Raw genomic sequence first — 21,028 nt, 5'->3', positions numbered from 1 at the left:
CAATCTTTTTTAAAAAAATTAAACAAACTCTTAAGTGCAGCTGCATATGAATGTGTTTTCAAGAAGTGGCTCTGTCATATTTAGATTTTAAACCATAGGAAGTCAAGAACTTTGTTTTGCTATTCTTTTGTTCATTGCCAATAAGTATGTGTTGGTTGAATAAATTGAAGTGCAGATAAAACATTATGAGAATAATTATACGTGAAAAAGTAGCCTTCAGAATAAGTGTGCAACTATCTCAAAGAAACATATTTATGAACATTATGCTTTCCTTTCAAAAAGCTAATAAAACTCTTTCTGTTCCAGTATCCCTAAGTTTGACCATAATTAGTACCTGAGAATCAGTTATCCTTATTTTGAAGCAAATATAAGACAAGCTGATGATTTTAAATGTGCCAATGCTGAAGTCCCTCATAAAATAAACCTTTGGTGATGAAACAATATGATTTTTCCACACCACTGAAAGCTATAGAACATTACTTTATTGCTTCCAGAGTTCATGTTTATGTTTTAATAAAAAATGACAAATATCCCTTAAGCGGTTGAGTCATATGTTTGTACCTTTACTAGCATATGCAGAATATAGTTTAGTACTTCTATTTCTGGATAATTGTAAAGCTTATCACAAGGTCAAGTCTCCTGAAAATATAAGATTTGGATTATTTAATAATAGTGTCCTCTGCATTGTTAATGGTTTATTGATTGGGAATTAATGAAATGCTATCTGGAAGTACATTAGTCTATTTGAATGGAAGCAATTCAGACTCAAGCAATTACTAGGGTTAGTGTACTTAGTGGCATATTCTCTTGCCTTCCTGGAAAGAGCTTTGTTATCACCATTAGTACACAGTGAAATTGAGTTATTCAGGGGCTGTTTTGCCCAATACCTAAATGTGCATCATTAATGAACCTGAAATGAACTTGAGTTTCCCAGATGTCAGGAAAACTTCATTGTTTTCCTGACAACGTGTCTCCAAATAGACCAGACAGATGCATTCACATGCAGCTTGTTCTACTTCATTTCAACACTTTGGAGGAGGAATACATCAATGTGATTTAAGAATAGATCTGCATATTAGCATTTTTCTATATTAAGGAAGAAATAAAATATAATAAGTATACCATGTATAATTTAATGATTTTTTTAGCCCTAGAGTATTTATACAAAAGTCAACTGATAGATTAGCTTTTCTTTGAATAATAACTGGAAAAAAATTACTAAGTGAAAATGCATATAAATAAATTACTTTTACTTGTCCCAAATTTTAAAGGTAATCTGACAAACATCAAGTAATAATAAAACTGAAGTTTTATTATTGATGGATGTTAACTAGACTTATTGTGGTCATCATTTCACAATATATACAAATATCGAATCATTGTGTTATACAACTGAAACAAATATAATACTATATGTCAATTATATCTGAATATAAAAATAAATAAATAAATAATATTCGTGTGATTAACAGACTAGAAGTGTCTGCTGATCACTATGCAGACAATTTGAATGATAAATATGTAAGTATATTGATTAGGAAAGTGAAGTTAACTTGAGTCTTTTCTGCTAGTCTGAAGGGTGGCATCTTTTCCAGTCACTTTTTAAGACTTCCCACTTTATCCACAAAGACAATTTCCTTTCAACTCTACTCTCCATAATAAGAAAATATTTCCTCAGATAATTGTAGGAAAACAGATCATTGGACCACATCTTCTTTGCACTGAAAATAATATTCTCTGGGCCTTTGTTCTCACAGTAGAAGAGACAAATTTTAAGAATTTGAAGGTAAAAAATATTGTTTTACTTCCTAAAATAACAAGCAAATGTATTAACTTTAATAGAGATTCTATTCACAATTTCAGCTATTCTCAGCTGTAAGCCTTGGACATCTTTGAGACAATAAGACAATTTACAAAGTGAAAAAGAGATGTCTCACTAAATACAAAATTCCATGGCTGAAACATTTCTGCATCCTTTCCCTTAATATGACATCAAATATTTATAGAGAAACGAACCACTTGCACCCACTGACTAGTCAGAGGGCCTGTGCCACCACCATATTGCCAAATTTCCTGTGACAATCTCTTCCCAGGAATCCAGAATGCAAACGAGGAAAAATTCTGACAGAACCTCTTGATGGATGGAAGTTTTGAGGCTGACTGTGGCTGGCTGGCATTATGTGCTGATGGACTTTCCAACTCAAAGTTGGACAATTGAGCCCCATAATCATCTGAAAGGGCTAATATTGTAATATACCCACCCATATCCAGAGAAGGGAAACTTATAACGAGAACACTGAATATTCCAAATAGAACCCTTTTAAACTCCTAGTTCAGTTGGTTTCATACTGCTTTAAATATTAAATACCATAAAAAATTAAACTTAGCATCCATTTCCATGTAAATTCCTTTTGGTTTGCAATGAGACCCAGAAGTCTCAACCTGCCCTCCACGCCCAGCCTACAGAAGACTTGAATCTCACCTATGTTCTTTGCTTTATTTGAACCAAGAAAGCAGATCTAGGATAGCTTTTCATGTTTCACTGAATATAAAATAAAACTATTGCTCTAAACTGATATTACACCCAGAACAAAATTATCCTAGACCTGGGATTGGTAAGACTTTTCTGTGAAGAGCCAGATAGTAAATATTTTAGGCTTTCCTGGCCAGATGGTCTCTACTAAAACTACTTAACTCTGCCATTGTCGCATGGAAGCAGCCATAAACAAAAAGTAAATGAAAGTGCATGGCTATGATCCAACAAAAAGAGTATTTACAAAAACAGACTGTGGTCTGGGTTTGACCTGCAGAACATAATTTTCTGGCTGAGGCCTAAACTGAAACCTCAAAGGCCTGGTGTTATTTTCTTGATCAGTTAATGGGCTCTGAGGAAATCCTACCTCTCAACTAGCTGTTTCAGACACCTTCTGCTTTTCCTCTCCGGGTTGCAGAGCTAAAATCTGATTCTATGAGGGTCTTAGAATCTCTTTCCCATCAAGTCTCAATAGCTGTCAGTTTTTCAGTTTAAACAAAGCTTCTGGATCTGACAGTTCATATCTATGAAGCAGGAGGAGAAGGCAGTGTGAGAAGATGTCACTCAGTAGAGAAATCTAAGACATAGCTGAGGATCCAGATTAAAAAATAAGCACTATTTGGTAATTTAGGTCAATGATTTTGAAACCTTAACAAGTGTAAGAATAACCCCAGATGCTGCTAAAACTTCAGTCACCACACTCCCATGCTTAAGATATTGCAATTCAATATGTAAAGAAATCTGAATTTATATTGAGCCACTCTGGCAATTTGGATATGAGTGATCCACAGATTAACTTTGGGAATTATCTCCTAGTCACTAAAATTGACAGAACGCATAGAAAGTCTGTCAGAAATTATGTCACATGCTTAGGAACTACACAAAGATTCTAAGTTCTTAAGGATTATCCTGTCATGAAAGACAGATAGATATGGATATTTCCATCTGTAAGGACTAATGACAGGTTTGCCACACCTTGGTGATGGAGTTCATAGGCTCCCTCAGAGATTCTAAAACGTAAAGAACGGCAAATGATTTGGAGGGTACACCCTGTACAATCTCTTCCTTTGTCCTCCCTTTCACTGAATCCTGGAGGGGAAGTGTCAGTATGCTAGCTTCTGGTGAACCTGATCATTGCCTAATCCAGAGCTGAACCCACACCCCATGCCTTCCAGTGGTTGAACAGAGCTTTTGAAAGGGCGTTCTAGGGAACAGTAATTTTATATATACTATTAGCTGTTAAATGAAAGAAGAATTACACGCTATTTGTGAAGGTAAAATACGCAGTATTCCTCAGGCTTCTTAATCTGGAAATCTCATCAACCTACTGCCTCAGCTAGTACCTTGCTGGATGACTTTTCCAGGCTTGTTGCTTAAAAAATGATCCTGTAGGCGGTGTAATACCCTGAGGTGGCTGTCCTTGGTGCTGAAAGGGAAACTCAGAGGTAGCCCCACACTGTTAGGGTTTTCCCAAGGGAATCTTCCCTAGAATATTGAACTATTTGTTGACTATGTCCAGCATCAAGAGCATCAGGCCTCTTAAGTCTAGAGTGTCCCTTTGGCTAATTATGACTTCTGATGCTTGGTGCTGAAACTTGAAATTTCAAATTTTCCCCTAATCTTTATCCAAAGTATTCTATTAAAATACTCTTTAGGCTCCTTTTGGTAAATTCTTAAACTTAAAACTATATCATTTGTTTGTCACAATATTAACTTTAAAATAAATGTCATGGTGGAGAGAACTTCAATTTGAACATGAAATCTAGTGGCCCCTTTCTGGAAAATCCTGAAATGAAGGTAGCACCATAAATATAGGAAAAGAAAAACCCACATCAGTATTAGAGGTGAGGCTTAGCCTGTTATCTAATAGCACAAACATCAAAATATTCCTGGAAATAGAGAAGACAAGTTGGAAGACATAAAAGAAATTGTCCACTTCTGAAAAATGAGTTTAGTTCCATTAGAAGTGCACATAAGAGAGCTGGGAAGAACAAATCTACATCCCTTAATTTGAATAGGGAAGGGACAGAGGAAAGAGCAGTATCTGAAACAGATAAGGCACACACTTACTGGAAAAAACTTAAGCAATATGCATGATCAACATGCAAAATAAGCTGTCCTAAGTATTTGATGTTGGCTACACAGAATTTAAAGACAGCATGTGAAGCAACTCTTCTTTTTCTTAGTAGGCTTTGGGGCATGATTATAAGGGTTAAGAGCAGTGGCATACCAAGGGGTGTGTGTGGGGTGATCCACATTCAGGCAGGGAAGAGTATTGTATCACTTAAATTGTTTTAAATGAAAGTTCATGGTGATTAAAGAAAAAAGCCAGTTCATTTTGTTTTATTATTATTTTAAAAATACCTACAGACAATGCATCCCATTGTTGCTGGCACTTGGAACAGACAACTTCCATTGTTACAACCTTCATGGCCACTAACTTGTTGTGTATTAGAGATAAAAATATAGCCACGTGGGGGCCAGCCCCATGACTGAGTGGTTAAAGGTCTGCACACTGTGCTTCAGTGGCCCAGATGTGTGGGTTTGGATCTCGGGGGCAGACCTACTCCACTCATCAGCCATGCTGTGGAGGCATCCCACATACAAAATAGAAGAAAATTGGCACAGATGTTAGCTCAGGGCTAATCTTCCTCAAGCAGAAAAAGAACAAGATGGGCAATGGGTGTTAGCTCACATATATTTATACGGCCAAACAGAAAACTAGCTATTGAAAATTGCCTGATGCCACAGTGATTTTCCCAGACTACAAGCAGAAAGAACATAAAAATCAAGTTATCTCATGAGGATAGCCGACCTCACATCTTCCTTTCCATTCTTCTCATTACCAAAAAATAGGAAACTAATCAACTTCTAACATATTCAAAGAGGGAATAATATATCATATTGAAAAAAATATGGAAGATTATTTCATACTATGGATTCATGTTCCAAATACAGGCATACCTTGAAGATATTGCAAGTTCAGTTCCAGACCACCTCAATAAAGCTAATATATCAATAAACTGTGACACACAAAGTTTTTGTTCCCCAGTGCCTATAAAAGTTATGTTTACACTATACTATAGTCTATTAAGACTGTTAAAGTATTATGTCTGTAAAAACAATGTGCACACTTAAGTCAAAAAATGCTTTATCACTAAAAAATGCTAACCATCAGCTAAGCCTTCAGAGAGTCATAATGTTCTTACTGGTGGAGGATCTCGTCTCTAGTTGATGGCTGCTGAGTGATAAGGGGGTGGTTACTGAAGGTTGAGGTGGCTGTGGCAATTTCTTAAAATAAGAAAGAGAAATTTTCCTCATTGATTGACTCTTTCTTTCAGGAACTATTTCTCTATAGCATGCGATGTTATTTAATAGCATCTTATCCACAGTAAAACTTCATTCAAAATTGTAGTCAATCCTTTCAGACCCTGCTGCTGCTTTATCAATTAAATTTAAGTAATATTCTAAATCCTTTGTTGTCATTTCAACAATCTTCACAGCATCTTCACCAGGAGTAGATTCTATGTTTAGAAACCACTTTCTTTGCTCATCCATATGAAGCAACTCCTCATCCATTAAAGTTTTATCATGAGATTTCAGCAATTCAGTCACATCTTTAGGTTCCACTTTGAATTCTAGTTCTCTTGCTATCTCCACCACATCTGCACTTATTTCCTCTACTGAAGTCTTGAACCCCTCAAAGTCATCCAAGAGGGTTGGAATCAACTTCTTCCAAGTTCCTGTTAATGTTGATATTTTGACCTCTTCCCATGAATTACAAATATTCTTAATGGCATCTAAAACGGTGAATCCTTTCCAGAAGATTTTCAATTTACTTTGCCCAGGTCCGTCAGAGGAATCTCTATCTATAGCAACTAAATCCTTAAGAAATGCATTTCTTAAATTATAAGACTTCAAAGTCAAAACTACTCCTTGATCATGGGTTTCAGAATGGGTGTTGTGTTAGCAGGCATGAAAACATTAGTCTCCTTGTACATCATCAGAGCCCTTAGGTGACCAGGTGCATTGTCAATGAGCAGTAATGTTTTGAAAGGAATATTTTTTTCTGAGCAGTAGGTCTCAACTGTGGGCTTAAAATATTCAGGGAACCATGTTGTAAGCAGATGTGCTATCACCCAGGCTTTGTTTTTCCATTTATAGAGCACAGGCAGAGTAGATCTAGCATAATTCTTGAGGGCCGTAGGATTTTCAAAAGGGTAAATGAGCATTGGTTTCACCCTAAAGTCACCAGCTGTATTAGCCCCTAACAAGAGTGTTAGTTAGCCTGTCTTCTGAAGCTTTGAAGCCAGGCAATAACTTCTCTAGCTATGAAAGTCCTAGATGGCATCTCCTTCCAATATAAGGCTGTTTTGTCTACATCGAAAATCTGTTGTTTAGTGTAGCCGCCTTCATGAATTATCTGAGCTAGATCTTCTGGAGAACTTGCTGCAGCTTCTACATCAGCACTTGCTGCTTCACCTTGCACTTTTAGGTTATGGAGAGGGCTTCTTTCCTTAAACCTCATGAACCAGCCTCTGCTAGCTTCAAACTTTTCTTCTGCAGCTTTCTCACCTCTCTCAGCCTTCACAGAATTGGAGAGAGTCCAGGGCTTTGCTCTGGATTAGGCTTTGACTTAAGGGAATTTTGTGATTGGTTTGGTCTTCTATCCAGACCACTAAAACTTCAAATAAGCAATAAGGCTGTTTTGCTGTCTTATAATTCACATGTTCACTGGAGTAGCAGTTTTAATTTCCTTCAAGAATTTTCCTTTGCATTCACAACCTGACTAATTATTTGGACTAGCTTTTGGCCTATCTCAGCTTTGACCTGCCTTCCTCACTAAGCTTTATCATTTCTAGTTTTTGGCTGAAAGTGAGAGACGTGTGACTCTTCCTTTCACTTGAACACTGTGAGGCCGTTGTAGGCTTATTAACTGGTCTAATTTCAGTATTGCTGTGTCTCAGGAAATAGGGAGGTCCAAGGAGTGGGAGAGAGACAGAGACAGGGAAACAGCCAGTAGGTGGAGCAGTCAGAACACACAGAGTATTTATGTGTTAAGTTCACTGTCTTACATGGGCATGGTTTGTGGTGCTCCAAAACAATTACAATAGAAACATCAAAGATGACTGATCACAGCTCACCATTACAAAGACAATAATAAGGAAAAAGTTTGAAAAATTGTGAGAATTACCAAAATGTGACACAGAGACACGAAGTAAGCAAATGCTATTGGAAAAATGGTGCTGATAGACTTGCTCCATGCAGGGTTGCTACAGACATTCAATTCACAAAAAACACATATCTGCAAAGCACAATAAAGAAAGTGCAATAAAAAGAAGTATGCCTGTATATTGGCTAAGTAAAACAGTGTTACAACAGACTATTTATAGTGTGATCACCAGTTTGTTAAAAAATAGAATTAGTGATCATGCTATAAGTTCTCCATTAAATATATCTAATATTATGTATAATATATAATATATAATATGTAATATACATGTGTTCGTATAGAAAACATGAGCAGTGGAATTACGTGAGATTTCTATTTTTCTATTTCCTGATTTTCTATTTTTGAACTTTATAAAAATAAACACTATTATTATTAAAAAAAGAAGATAGTTGAGATTTTAAAAGTATAAGTTGTTCCATCTAAAGGAACCCTAAAGCAATATGAACTTGCATGGTCTCTTTATCGATGATTTCTAGTCTTAAAAATTATATCATAAAAATACAGCCAGCTATAAGTGGTATTTCCATCACAAATTTTCACATTAGCAGGTATACACACACACTCACAGGAATACCAGATTTCCTTTTCACGATCGCAGTCATTTAAGAATAATTTCCTGATGGTCAAGATAATATAAAGGTTAAGAGGACTCTAGAATCACGTGACATCGATTTTAAACCTGACTGCATTTCCTGGTTGTGTGACCCTAGGCAAGCTTTTTTTCTCTTAAAATAAAATCTCTGTAATTTTACAATCTAGTCTCAAATATCTGAACTTATACCATTCTTAGGGGGTTTAAATTGAGAAATATATTTAAAGTGCTTAGTAGAATGTTTGGCATGTTGTAAACAGTCAATAAATGCTCACCATTTTTATTGAATAATGGCTGTGCCTAATATACTATGCTAGGACTGTGGGGGAAATAAAAGTAATGTCACAAGATGATTTATTTTTCCAACGTAATTTTGGAATCAATACTTGTAAAAGATCAGAGAATATAAAATCCTATTTTCAGTTTGCTTGTCAGCATCCCTGGTGCAAATCTATTAACTCATTACATATTTTCATTTTTATTTATTATGATGGCAGGATAAAAACATTTCCCCTTATTGGATGGTGTAATATACTGACTTTTCTGATCATCCAACGTTATAGACAGTGGGGTTTATTTTCAGGTGGCATATGTGAATAAATATCTATTCAATATAATTGGGAATCTTTGGACAGAGAGAGGAGATGCTACCCAAACATGACAGATTTGTCCACATTATCATTTGTGAGTCTTGAAATTCCCAACTCCTATCATAAAGCTTAGCTGCAACATTAGATGCAGAATTTCAAAATATGTTAGCTTGCTAATATTTTTATACATCAAGGAAAGACCTGTAATTGTAATTCCAGACTTTTGCCCTTGCCAATGTGACAAATACTTTATCAAAGAACGGCTACCTTAAATGACCTTTCAGAATCTAATTACACATTTTCTTTCTGAGAGAGGTGTGTAGTTGAGTGATCATCAGGAAACAGGACTTGACCGTCTTCCTAGTTGGGGCACTTTGACTGCCTTGTTCTTTTCCAGAGTGTGGAAAAGGGGCTGGGGGAGGAGATGGGAGAAGTGATGAAACAATGCATTCCTATATAATTTTGTTCTTGTTGATGCACCTCTCCTGTGTCTTGATGACCATTACAAAACATTATCAACTGCTTGTGAAAAGGAGATTAACATGTTTTACAAGATTGTGAGGCAATTTAGAGATTGAAGAATGGCTTGATATATACATGGATGTTCAGTAAAATTTTGTCCTCTGATTTGAAAGATTAAGTTTACGTAATGCAAGTTCTACTTTTGCCTCCGCTACATGAAATTTATGATATCCTATAGATTTTCTTGATCTCTTTTCTTTTAAATAAGATTTTACTTTCCTACCATGGGAAGTATTTTGAATAGCTATCATTTTCCTGAAATTGGCACCAATACCAGAGTTTTAGAAACCAGTTTGAATTAATTACGATTACTTTTTAAAAATCTTGCCAAAGTAATCATCCTTAAGACTCTCCAACTCACCACCACGTCTCAATAAGGAAACTGTTTTCATTTGTAAATCCTCAAGTGTGAATTAATAGCTTTGAATTATAGAAAAGTAAATAGACTATGCCAAAACATGTGTAAAACCAGAACTAAATATAAGAATGTGGATCAAAATCCTTCCTAATATTTTGCGGTATAGACTTTAATGAATAATAATAGTGATCTTCATTCCATAATAGCTTGAAACAATGAACCATATTAGCAAATTTTGAGGGATATGATATTGACATATTGTCCCCCTGGAAAGAATCACTTCCAAGTTTTCTTGCATTATTACTAAAAGCGGCAATTTTTAGGTGCACCTAAGTATCATTTAGTTGGTGAGTTATTCAACTACTTGAGTTAGACCCTACTGAAATGAAAGAATCAATATTGCTGTAAACACAGTATAACATATTCTATATATTTACAGAAATAATTACCATTAATTACCATTTTACTACTTGTATTCTGTGAGGTGGTTGAGAAATAATTAAAGATTTTTACAGAGTTTGGTACTCCAGGGAATGCTCTCAGCTTTTTATATCCAAATTGGAATTACCACTATAAAATCTTGACATTTTTAAGTTTGGATACTAAAAATACTTTTGTTTAATGTGTGAAATTTTTCCTACTAAATTGACCTTATATTTGTTGAAAAATAATCATGTTTATATTATAAATGTGTTGCCAATGCAGAAATAAACATTAAACAGTTGAAGATATTTACCTCAAACAGACATCTTTGGTTAAACGTAAAAAATGGAAGAGGTAAGAATCTAGAGAAGAGACTTGTTTAAAGAGAAAAATGCAACAATTTTACACATTTTTCTCCAAGATTTATAACAATTTGTTGTTAGTGCCACTGAATCAGTCTTGACTCCTAGTGCCCCTGTCCTGCTCCATCTTTTTGTGCCATCGGCTCACCTTCTGGTGCTATATCAGACAGTGTTCTGCTGCTGTTCATGGGGTTTCCATGGCCAATTTTTTCAGAAGTGGGTGGCCAGGTCCTTCTTCTTGGTCTGTCTTAGTCTGGAAGCTCCACTGAAACCTGTCCACCATGAGTGACCCTGCTGGTATTAGAGATATCAGTGGCATAGCTTTCAGCATCACAGCAACATAGAGCCACCACAGTATTAACAACTGACAGATGGATGGTGCAGTTCCCTGATGGGAAATGAACCAAGCGGCAGCAATGAGAGTGCCAACTCTTAACCACTAGATGGCCGGGGCTGGCTATTTATAATATTAGGCCCTTATCTAGTCTGTGCAAAAATAATAAAGAATGTTAGTTTCTCAATTCAGAAACAAAATAAAATAAAACAACAAAACCATGCCTCTTGTAATTAACAGAAATGGATTCTGTACGTGAAAAAAGACAAAATTTTTGCCTAGATCCTATGTTCCACCTTTCAGTAGGCTTGTAGTACACTCGCTCAGTAAGATTGAGTTGGCCAAATGGATAGCCACAAAGATTTCATTTGATATTAGCAACTTCTGTGTCTGGGCAATCCAAGTCCAGTTTTTGATGTTTCCCAGAGAAAGGTCTCCTTGTTACTTAGCGACCTAGATGTTCCCAGTCCTCCTAAATTCCCTATAAATAGTTAAAGCAGCACCATGGGATTGAGGAGTTATGGCAGGGGGAGGGAAGATGCAAGGCACTTTCTGTAAATTCGCTATGTTTCAGGTCCAACACCTCTTTCCACAGGATAATAGTAGGACTAAGGCCTTTGCACCCTGCTGTCATTCTGTCTGTGACTTCTCCCCAATAAAACTTGTTTTAAGCCCATTCTATATTTTCTGGTGTACGTGTGCATTGCAGGGTAAGTGTGGTGTCCACATTCCTTGCACATCAGTATGACGACCAATATGGACATCAAAATTCCTAGCTTAGCATCATATTAAGAAATAGTAAGACGCATATATGGCAATAAAGAGGATTTTTTTTTGAAAAAAGAATGATTCATCATAGATTTGTAGTATATTCTTCTCCAATTAACATTCATCTTTTAAAATGTGAAACCTTTTGGTGCTTATTTTCCCTAAGTTCTTATCTTGTTCCTGAACAAATTTTATCTAAGGTACCTGACTATATGATAATCCGTTGCCAGGATTGGCTACCATCACTAAAAAGCATCAATGTAATATAGTTTCTTCATTCTATCGTTAGCCAAAATAGTTGAGGAAAGAAGTACCCTGGGTAACCTAAGCAGCTGAACAGAGAGATCTATATGAAATGGACCACATGTTAGACCAACATTCTAAGAAACAGTGTGATATCGGTGGAGTCATTTCAGATTCCTGAGCGTCAGTTTCTTCGATTCTAAAATGAGAGTTTATCAGCAAATAGAGACAGTGCAAAAATCTATTTTGGTTCTCAGACTCTGCATGATACATGATACACATATATGTGTATCTGATTTTGAACACATTTTATGTCAATGATATACTTTTAAACTTTACTTAAGGCAGTTTAATCTTTGATAAATTAGCAGATGTATTAGAGTAAGACACAACCTTAGAATAATCATTATGAAGTTACTTTATTTATTTTTGTAACAGAACTTTGAGTATAGACATTGTGGGAAATGGACCAAATTTATGTCCTACCCATATATAACCTGGACTTCATTTCTGTAGCTCATAATTTCTAGTAAGTTCTACAAATCAAATATTCACAAGGCAGTTTCTTTTACCTTGGTCTTCTTTATCTTGGCTTCTCTCCAAATTCCCTTTTTATGGTCTTTGACTTTGCTCCATCAGTCCTCAAAGCTTTTGTTAAATCTTAAGGTTAAGAAAGAAAACAATCATTACTCTTGTTTGAACTTGGTTACTCTGCAATTAGCCATCTACTCGGTGAAGTCCTTCCAGTCTATGGTATAGTATTTCTGGTTTTCTGAGGTTTTCTCCTTGATCACTCACATACATTGGAGATAACCATGCTATGTGAAATGCATGTGTATGTGTTAACTCTAAGCCCTCTAATAGCCTTATGGAGTCTCTAATACAACTTCGTTTTACAGATGATTGAACTGAGGCTTAGAGTGATACAAAATTTGTGTAAGGAAGAACATTTTAAAACTGAGGGGTTGAACCTGATTTTGACATCACTACAAATCACTAGTTAGAGATTTGAAAGAGAGTAACCAAATTGAAATATCTAAGAGGACAGTTTTGTACCAGACAGTTTGTACAAGATCAGATTAATATGACGTAGTATATATTGGGGGATAAATGGGTGGTGGTGGTTATAAATGCTGTACACTCAGGGTGTTGTGTGATTATACTACTTTCCACCTCTCCTCCCCCATCTCTCAATTTTTGTTGGTTATATAACAATATACTGTCTAGATTAATAAATCAGATAAAGAGGTATAACTGAAGTATTTAGAATTATGCTAATAACCAACAAAAGAGTGTTTTTCTTTCTAGGGAGAGGAGCTGAATATGAAGTATTGAACTTGTAAACTGACATGACTTTTACTGTTCCTATTTTTTAACATGTGAATGTCTTAACTTCTCAAAATAAATGAAATAAATCTCTGAACAAATTCATAGTAATATAATTGAAAATTTTGTTGAAGTGAATGATTTTCTAGTATAATGTGAAATAAAACATTATTGCTAGAAGAGTTAGAAAAATCTAAGAAAAGACAATTATATTGAAAGAAATCCTAGAAGGTGTTATAGGTTAGCTCATTCAATACATCAAGACACAGACAATTGTAATGCTATTGAATATTATCAGAGTATTTTTAAAAATGTCAAATTTTTCAATATATTTCTTTTTTTTAAATACGCTTCCTTATGGTGAGGAAGATTGGCTCTGAGCTAACATCTGTTGCCAGTATTCCTCTTTTTTTCCTTCCCCAAAGCCCCAGTACACAGTTGTGTATTCCAGTTGTAGGTCCTTCTAGTTCTTCTATGTGAGATGCTGCCAAAGCACGGCTTGATGAGTGGTGTGTAGGTCCGTGCCCAGGATCCGAACTGGAGAAACCCAGGCTGCCGAGATGGAATACGCAAACTATGCCGTCTTGACTCTGAAGTCAAAAGATGACTAAAAACTAGTGTATACGTACACGCAGATACACACCCTCAGATCATCCCAATTACAGATGTAAATGAAAAATCCAGTTTAGGATTCTAACAAGATTCTAGCAGTATATTAAAATATAATACACACAGTCAATCCACCTTTCTTCTAAGGAAGCAAAAACACTTCAGTATAAATATTGTTTAATAAGATCAAAGAATGAAAATTTCAATATTATTACCTTACTCGAGGTAGAAAATGTATTTAAAAATTCAATTATCATTTTTGAAAGAGCAATTATTACTAAAAGTGGATTTTGAAAATATAATTGATATAACAATTATGTATATTACAAATCAAGGATTAATATTAAATTAAGCAGTAAAACCCTAAATACTTTCTTCTTAAGTCAAGGGCACAGTGATCTTTAGGATTAGTAGTCATTGTTCTGAAAGTTATGGCCAATGAAAACACCACCACAAAGACAAGAGTGTACATTTTGGAATAGAGGAAAAAATACATATACACACATCCACAGCCATACCTGCACCCACCCAGAAAAAGTAAGGGAAAAAAATCTGAAAAAATTTTATTGATATAGTGATTATTAAAATACATTTCTAAATAGAAAATGAGCAAATAACATGATCAGGCAATACACAATGACCACGTATGGGCAAGAAAACTTTGCAAAAACATTTTGATTCAAAAATAATTCAAGAAATTCAAATTAATAAACAATGAAATCCACTTTTTCTTATCAAATTAGAAGCCATGTTTTAAGTATTGAATAAGCTATAAAATGAAAACTCATACATTTCTAGTAAAAATATCTTTTTGTTTTTGAGGAGGAGGAAGAGGGGCTGGGGAAATTGAGATTTATGTTTCTAAAGCCTTCGGATTTTGCATACTAATTGATACAGTTTTCCATATTTCAGAAATATCACGAGAAATATTCATGAATATTGATAAAGGCCATTGCCATGTTTATAATAGCGAAGATTGTAAACAATTTAAATATCTAACAATAATCACATAGGTTAATGAAAGATGAATATTTACTGAAGCACTTTTAGCCCAAGCATGTGACCAAAATTACATGATTTAAAAAACTCATTGATGTATTAGTATTTAAAATTTCTGAAATAGTGTTATAAAATGTAGATTTTTCTAATATTTCAGTAATTAATATGTTTTATTAATATTTTATTATAAATTCTTCTTTCTTAAAATTATCTTATAATACATTAAAAAATGTATTACAACTATGAATGCTATAGCATTTTGGATAAGAGAAATAATTTTAGTCAATAGATATTGGATAAAATTCCATGGATGTCCTCCAAATTGATCTGGAATTAAAAAATAAACCCTTATAAACCAAACAACATGAATGCCTATAGCTGTGACCAGAATAGTAATTCAGTTTATTTGGAAATAGAGGGGGGATGGTAACATTTTAAACAGTAAACAATCCAACTAGTCATATATTTATGATTTATTAGTTGCTCTCTAGGGTCTGTTTCCTCGACCACGTATGACATGAGATATTTGGAGGAAATAATTTTATAATAAATTCCAGGTCTACCATACAGAGTATTTCTATAAGATCCAAAGTCAGAGCATCTGAAATTTCCCTCCTATCCTTCTGCACCATCCTCCAACAAGAGTGTTGAAACTTAACAGTTTTTCCCTGTGCCTTAATCTAACACAATAATCCTGCAGGCATCTGTACCACTTGTCATAGACTTAGATTGTTTGATGTATTGAAAACTGAAATAAAATTATGCTTTTGGAACGGGCTGAGTAAAGCAAATATTAGAAAAGAAGAAATATCTAAAATTAAAAATCTGAATTTCTAATTTATGACACTAGAGTACAAAGGGCAATTTAAACTTAAATCAAGCAGAAGAAAATAATTAATAAAAATGAGAAGAGAAATTCATGAAATTGAAAACAATAGAGAAAATCAATGAAACCAAAAGCTAGGTCTTTGAGGAGATCTATAAAATTGATACATTCTAAACAGGATAACAGAAAAAAAGAAAAGACACAGATTACCAATGCCAAGAAATGAGAAAGCAGTTCTCACTATTTATCCCACAGACATGCAAAGAATAATAAAAAAATACTATACCCACAAATTTGATAATTTACATGAAATGAACCAGTTCTTTGAGAGACACAAACTACTAAAATTCAAACAAGTAGAAATAGTCATCCGAATAGGCCCATATTCACTAAAGAAATTGACTCAATAATTAATAACCTTCCATTAGGCCCAGAGGGTTTCATTGGTGAACTCTACCAAATATTTAAGGAGGAAATGATACAGATTCTCCACAATCTATTCCAGAAAACAGAAGCAGAGGGGCTACTTCCTAATGCATTCTATGAGGCCGGTATTATTCTAACACCAAACCAAATTAAGATATTACAAAAAGGAAAAGAAAACCTCAGACCAATATCTCTCACGAACATAGATGCAAAAATCCTTAATAAAATATTAGGAAATCAAATTCAACAGTGTATAAAAGGAATTATACCCCACGACCAAATGGGATGAATTTCAGCTACGCAAGGCTGGTTGAATATTCAAAACTCAATTCAAAAATCCAGTACATCAACAGATAAATAAGAAAAATCTTATGATCATAACAATTGGCGTATGGGTCTCAGTGTAAATATCTTAAATTCTAACCATTTACCTTGGGGCTATCTAATGAAAACTGTTATCGTGTTTTAGGACCTGAAGTAAACTTGTATCTTAGAATCTTAGAATATAGTCTTAGAATTATCACAGTTTGCAAATCAAAAATCATTATTCATAACTGACTTGGATCCTCGCATTTGAATTAACATTTAAGTAATGCTTCACTCTACTACTTAAAATTTTTATTAAGCATTTCAAATAAACACCATAATGTAATTGTAAAATACATAGTATTTGAAAACAAATTTGCATAAGAAAAATATTTGATAAAATGTTATTATTATATGAATTATGTTTGCTCATTTAGGATAATAAACTACCTATCCAAATAAAATTACTAATTATCATCCCTAAAAGTACAGCAGTAAAGTAGAAACAGAATTTAAAATTACTTTTCTACAAACCCCTCATACCATTCTCTTAGGAATGGCTGGTGTCAGATACCCACCGCTCAGCTTCAAAATCAAACTGCAAAGTGGTTTTCCAGCAACTGCTCTCCAGTGACAAAAGGCTCCAAGTTGTCATGACTGTGAACATGACAACAGTGTTAGGAAAGGTGAAATCTATACTAGGATTGAGGAAGGATTCTAAAGCATCAGTGACAATTCCAAAACCAAGTTCTCTTGACAGATTTTATAGTCAATGGCAATAAATATTTTGCACTCTGTAACATAACATTGAACTGCGAACAAAAAAGAAGGAGAAGAAAAGTGGGGGAGGAAAAAGGAGGAACAGGAGCAGCAGGCGAAACAGGAGAAGGAGGTAGAGGAGAACTCGGGGAGAGGGGAGCAAGGAAGGTGGAGGGAGAGGAGAAAGAAGAGAAAGGAGATAGAAGGGACTGGCTTGGGAGTAAATGCAAGTATCTTTGCGTCTATTGTGTGTTTTTGCTCCAGATTCTGCCTTCGTATTTATGGTTCACTTGGCAATATAAGGGGAAAAAAAATCATTATATCCTTTTCAGAAGCTTCTAAATATGCATAAGCCTCTTCTACACCTAAAAAAACCCCATTCAAGTGAACTACTTGTTTGTTGTAAACACATGCAATAAAAAATCGTCTATTCTGTATTTGCCCTTTTGAAACTATTTTTCTCTCTCTCCTTCCTTTGTACCTAATTTTCTTGGAAATGTTGCCACTTTCTCATCTTCCATTTACTTCTCCGTCTTACTAGAATCTCGTTCCAACAAATTTGCTCTACAGAAAATGGAAGTCTCATGCTTAAAATGACAATTTAATTAGCGTTTCCAAAGTAATTTTTTCAATTCTTATATGACATTTTATAGTGTTTGACACCATTGGTTAATCCTCTTTGGGATCCTTAATAAGATTCTCAGCTGATTTTCCTCCTTCCTCTCTGACTACTTTTCAGGTTGCCTGCATTGTCTTTCTTTTTCATTTGGGTTCTTAATTATTCCCCTAATATGCCTACTCAGCCTTCTCAATTTTTGCTCTAACATATTTCCTTACATAATAACATCCATATTTTCAAGTTTTACAGCTACCAACCCAACTATTTATCAAATAAATGAATTTGAAAATGAATTAACTGACGTAATTTTCTCTTTCCAACACGTATCATCTGTGACTCTCTTAACTCACATGTTTTAGTGTCTTCTGGACAGCTTCACCTATTTTGTCTAATACGTCTCTCCTCTCAGAATGAGTACTTCTCATTGAATTTATCGTTTTTAGGTGAGGCACAATCATCTACTTATTCAACCAAATCAGTAACTAGGGTCTCATTTCGGACACCTTCCTCCCTATCATGCTCCAAACTCAATTAGACAGAAAGTTTTCCAGATTTTACCTCCTAACTCTGTCTCTGATCTATTCCACTCTAGTTGCATAGTCTATTGACTCTGATTCTAATAATGTCATATATAGTTCCACCTACCAATCCATTCAACACAACTTAATTGCTTTGTTCTCTCAATGTGGCAATTTTGATCATGTCACTTCCAACATAAGGCCATTCAATGGCTCCTCAATGCCTATAGAACACATTTTAATCCTCTTAATCTTGTTGGAATGTGGGCATGGGTGCTTTTTGACCTATGGCCTAACTCCTTTTGTACTCTTCTCAAATAACCTTTCCATTGCTTAGCCTATGTTCCATCACACAAATAATTTATAATTCATCAAACTGGATACGGTTATAAACACTTATGCCTTTGCCCATGATGATTCCTCTTCTTCGAATATCCTTTCTCCTCAGCTACATATATTGTTTTGTCAAATTTCTACTAATTCTGTAAGGCTCACATTGCATTTCATTTCCTTTGAGAAGTGGGTTTCCCCATTGGGTTTTTTATTTTCTTGGATTTATTTCTTGGTGAGAAAGATTGTCCCTGAACTAAATTCTGTGCCAATCCTCCTCTATTTTGTATGTGAGATGGTGCTACAGTATGGCTTGATGAATGGGGAGTAGGTCCACACCCGAGATCCGAACCCTCAAACCCTGGGCTGCTGAAGCAGAGCATATGAACTTAACTACTATGCCACTGGTCCTGCCCCTGGCTTTTCTTTTTAACAACACCTTGTAAATACTGATATTACTATTATTTACTTTTTAACACTGGCCCTGCGCTAACATCTGTTGCCAACCTTCCTCTTTTTGCTCTTTTTCCTCCCCAAAGCCCCAGTACATAGCTCCATATCCTAGTTGTAAGTTATTCTAGTTCTTCTTTGTGGGTTGACATTACAGTATGGCCTGATGAGTGGTGCATAGGTCCTTGCCCAGGATCCAAACCAGTGAACCCTGGGCCACTGAAGTGGAGCACAAGAACTAACCATTCTGCCACAGAGCTGGCCCCCTGGATATTATTAATAGTCATTAGATTCTCCTCCTGGGTACTAGACTCTAAATGAACAGACACTATGTCTTATTTATATCTCTATTCCCAGCAACTAGCTCAGTGCCTGATGCATTGTAGTTGTTTAACAAATATGAAGACAAATGAATGTTGATTGAGGACTGGCATGCCATTGTCATCTATTTATTTGATTAAAAAGCCAGGAAGGGATGATTAAAAGATTAAAGACATAAGTAAGCAAAATGAAGAAACTCAAATGTCAATTACATCATTCATCTATCTGTCATTAACATTTTGGCGCATATTCTGGTATTCATTTATGCAAACCTTACATAAGAAAAAAATATGGCTCATAAGGCATATGTAAAATCTGTTAATTCACTAATGGTAATCAAATAAGTGTAAATGAAAACATATTGGGGATTCTTTTTAAAAGGAAAATCAAATCTGCCAAAGGATCTAAAATCTAATAATATATAGGGTAGGTAAAATGTAAATATAAAGGTATATAAATCAAATTGACAAGGTACATAAAATCAGATTAAATCTTTCTCTTTTGCATGTTCTCTCTCTCTCTGCTCCTCTCTTTATCTATCTATCTATGTATGTATATATATGTATCTATCTATTTATCTATTTCTTCTTTCACTGGATATATGTAAACATTCAGAAACAGTCACTCTTCCACAGTCAACCAAGTCTTCCCCAATAGTTTTCTTTAATCCTTAGCTCATTTTGCCTTTAGCTAACTTTTGTCTCCTGAGTTGGCCAGAGGAAGAGAGGGATAAGGACTTACAAAGGAGGAACAGGTAAAGAGGAAAAGACAAGTGATGTGTGCACAACACCTGGCAAATCCACATGACCCAGTAAGGATCCTCACCCTGTGAAACCACTCTTCTCTCAGTCCAGGCTCCTGTCCAGTCTTTCAGAGTTCAAAGGTTCTGCTCAGTAAAGCAATTAATGTAGATCCCCCGACTCATCGATTTGTGGCTTATTTTTAAAAATCTTGCAATCCCAGAGTTTTGCTGTCAATGTATTAAATCAAAACCTAGCTCTTCCCTGCCACTGCCTGGGGAGATGTCAATTTCCTTGCAGTCATTTAGCCTTTGCTAATTGCAAAATAAAGAGACCTAGAGACCTAATTGCCCTCCCAAAGGGCTTTCCTCTCATCTTATAGTACATCCAAGGTTTTGCTATTATTGCACTTTTTAAAGCTGAAGGAGTCTGATTGTTTTAGAATTTAGAAACATGTTTAAGGAACAGCGTTTGGTCCTCTTTAAAGATACCCTTCTTCATGTGAGCAGTCCACTAAATAGTTAATTAGTCCCTTGTGAGAACAGGTCCAGGTGCCCAGGGAGTAGAACCACAGTGCCTGCTTCTTACCCAGGCATTCTGCAAATTAAACCTTATTCTATCTTGAAGAAGTTCTGGTATCTTTTTTATCTATCTCATCGTTTTTGTTTTCTACCTTCCGTGTTTCCAGCTGGTGCCAGATATGGAGATGCAAAATGCAAGAAAAATGATGTTTTTAGTATTTGCCTCAATTCAGGAGCAGATGTCCTAGAATTCCTCCAAGAAACACAACTCCTGAAAAGTTGCAAGTGCAGCTCTAACTATAGAGAAATTTCAAGCCTTT

General features: G+C 35.1%; 1 protein-coding gene and 1 long non-coding RNA gene across 3 annotated transcripts in view; both read right to left on the bottom strand.

Annotated features, from left to right (window-relative positions):
• The window catches only part of LRRTM4 (leucine rich repeat transmembrane neuronal 4), a 750,627-nt gene that overhangs the window by 179,007 nt on the left and 550,592 nt on the right, over positions 1–21,028 (bottom strand). The gene's annotated exons all lie outside the window — the stretch shown is intronic.
• LOC138917837 (uncharacterized) lies at positions 8,098–12,629 on the bottom strand. The gene is made up of 2 exons (XR_011426357.1): positions 12,531–12,629; positions 8,098–10,907 (listed from the first exon to the last, which is right to left on the bottom strand). It is a non-coding gene; the product is annotated as an uncharacterized lncRNA (long non-coding RNA).

This window comes from Equus caballus, chromosome 15 (assembly GCF_041296265.1).
Source record: "Equus caballus isolate H_3958 breed thoroughbred chromosome 15, TB-T2T, whole genome shotgun sequence".
Classification (NCBI taxonomy): Eukaryota; Metazoa; Chordata; class Mammalia; order Perissodactyla; family Equidae; genus Equus; species Equus caballus.
The sequence above is the reverse complement of the archived record's forward strand: the minus strand, read 5'-3'. Positions and strand labels throughout refer to the sequence as shown.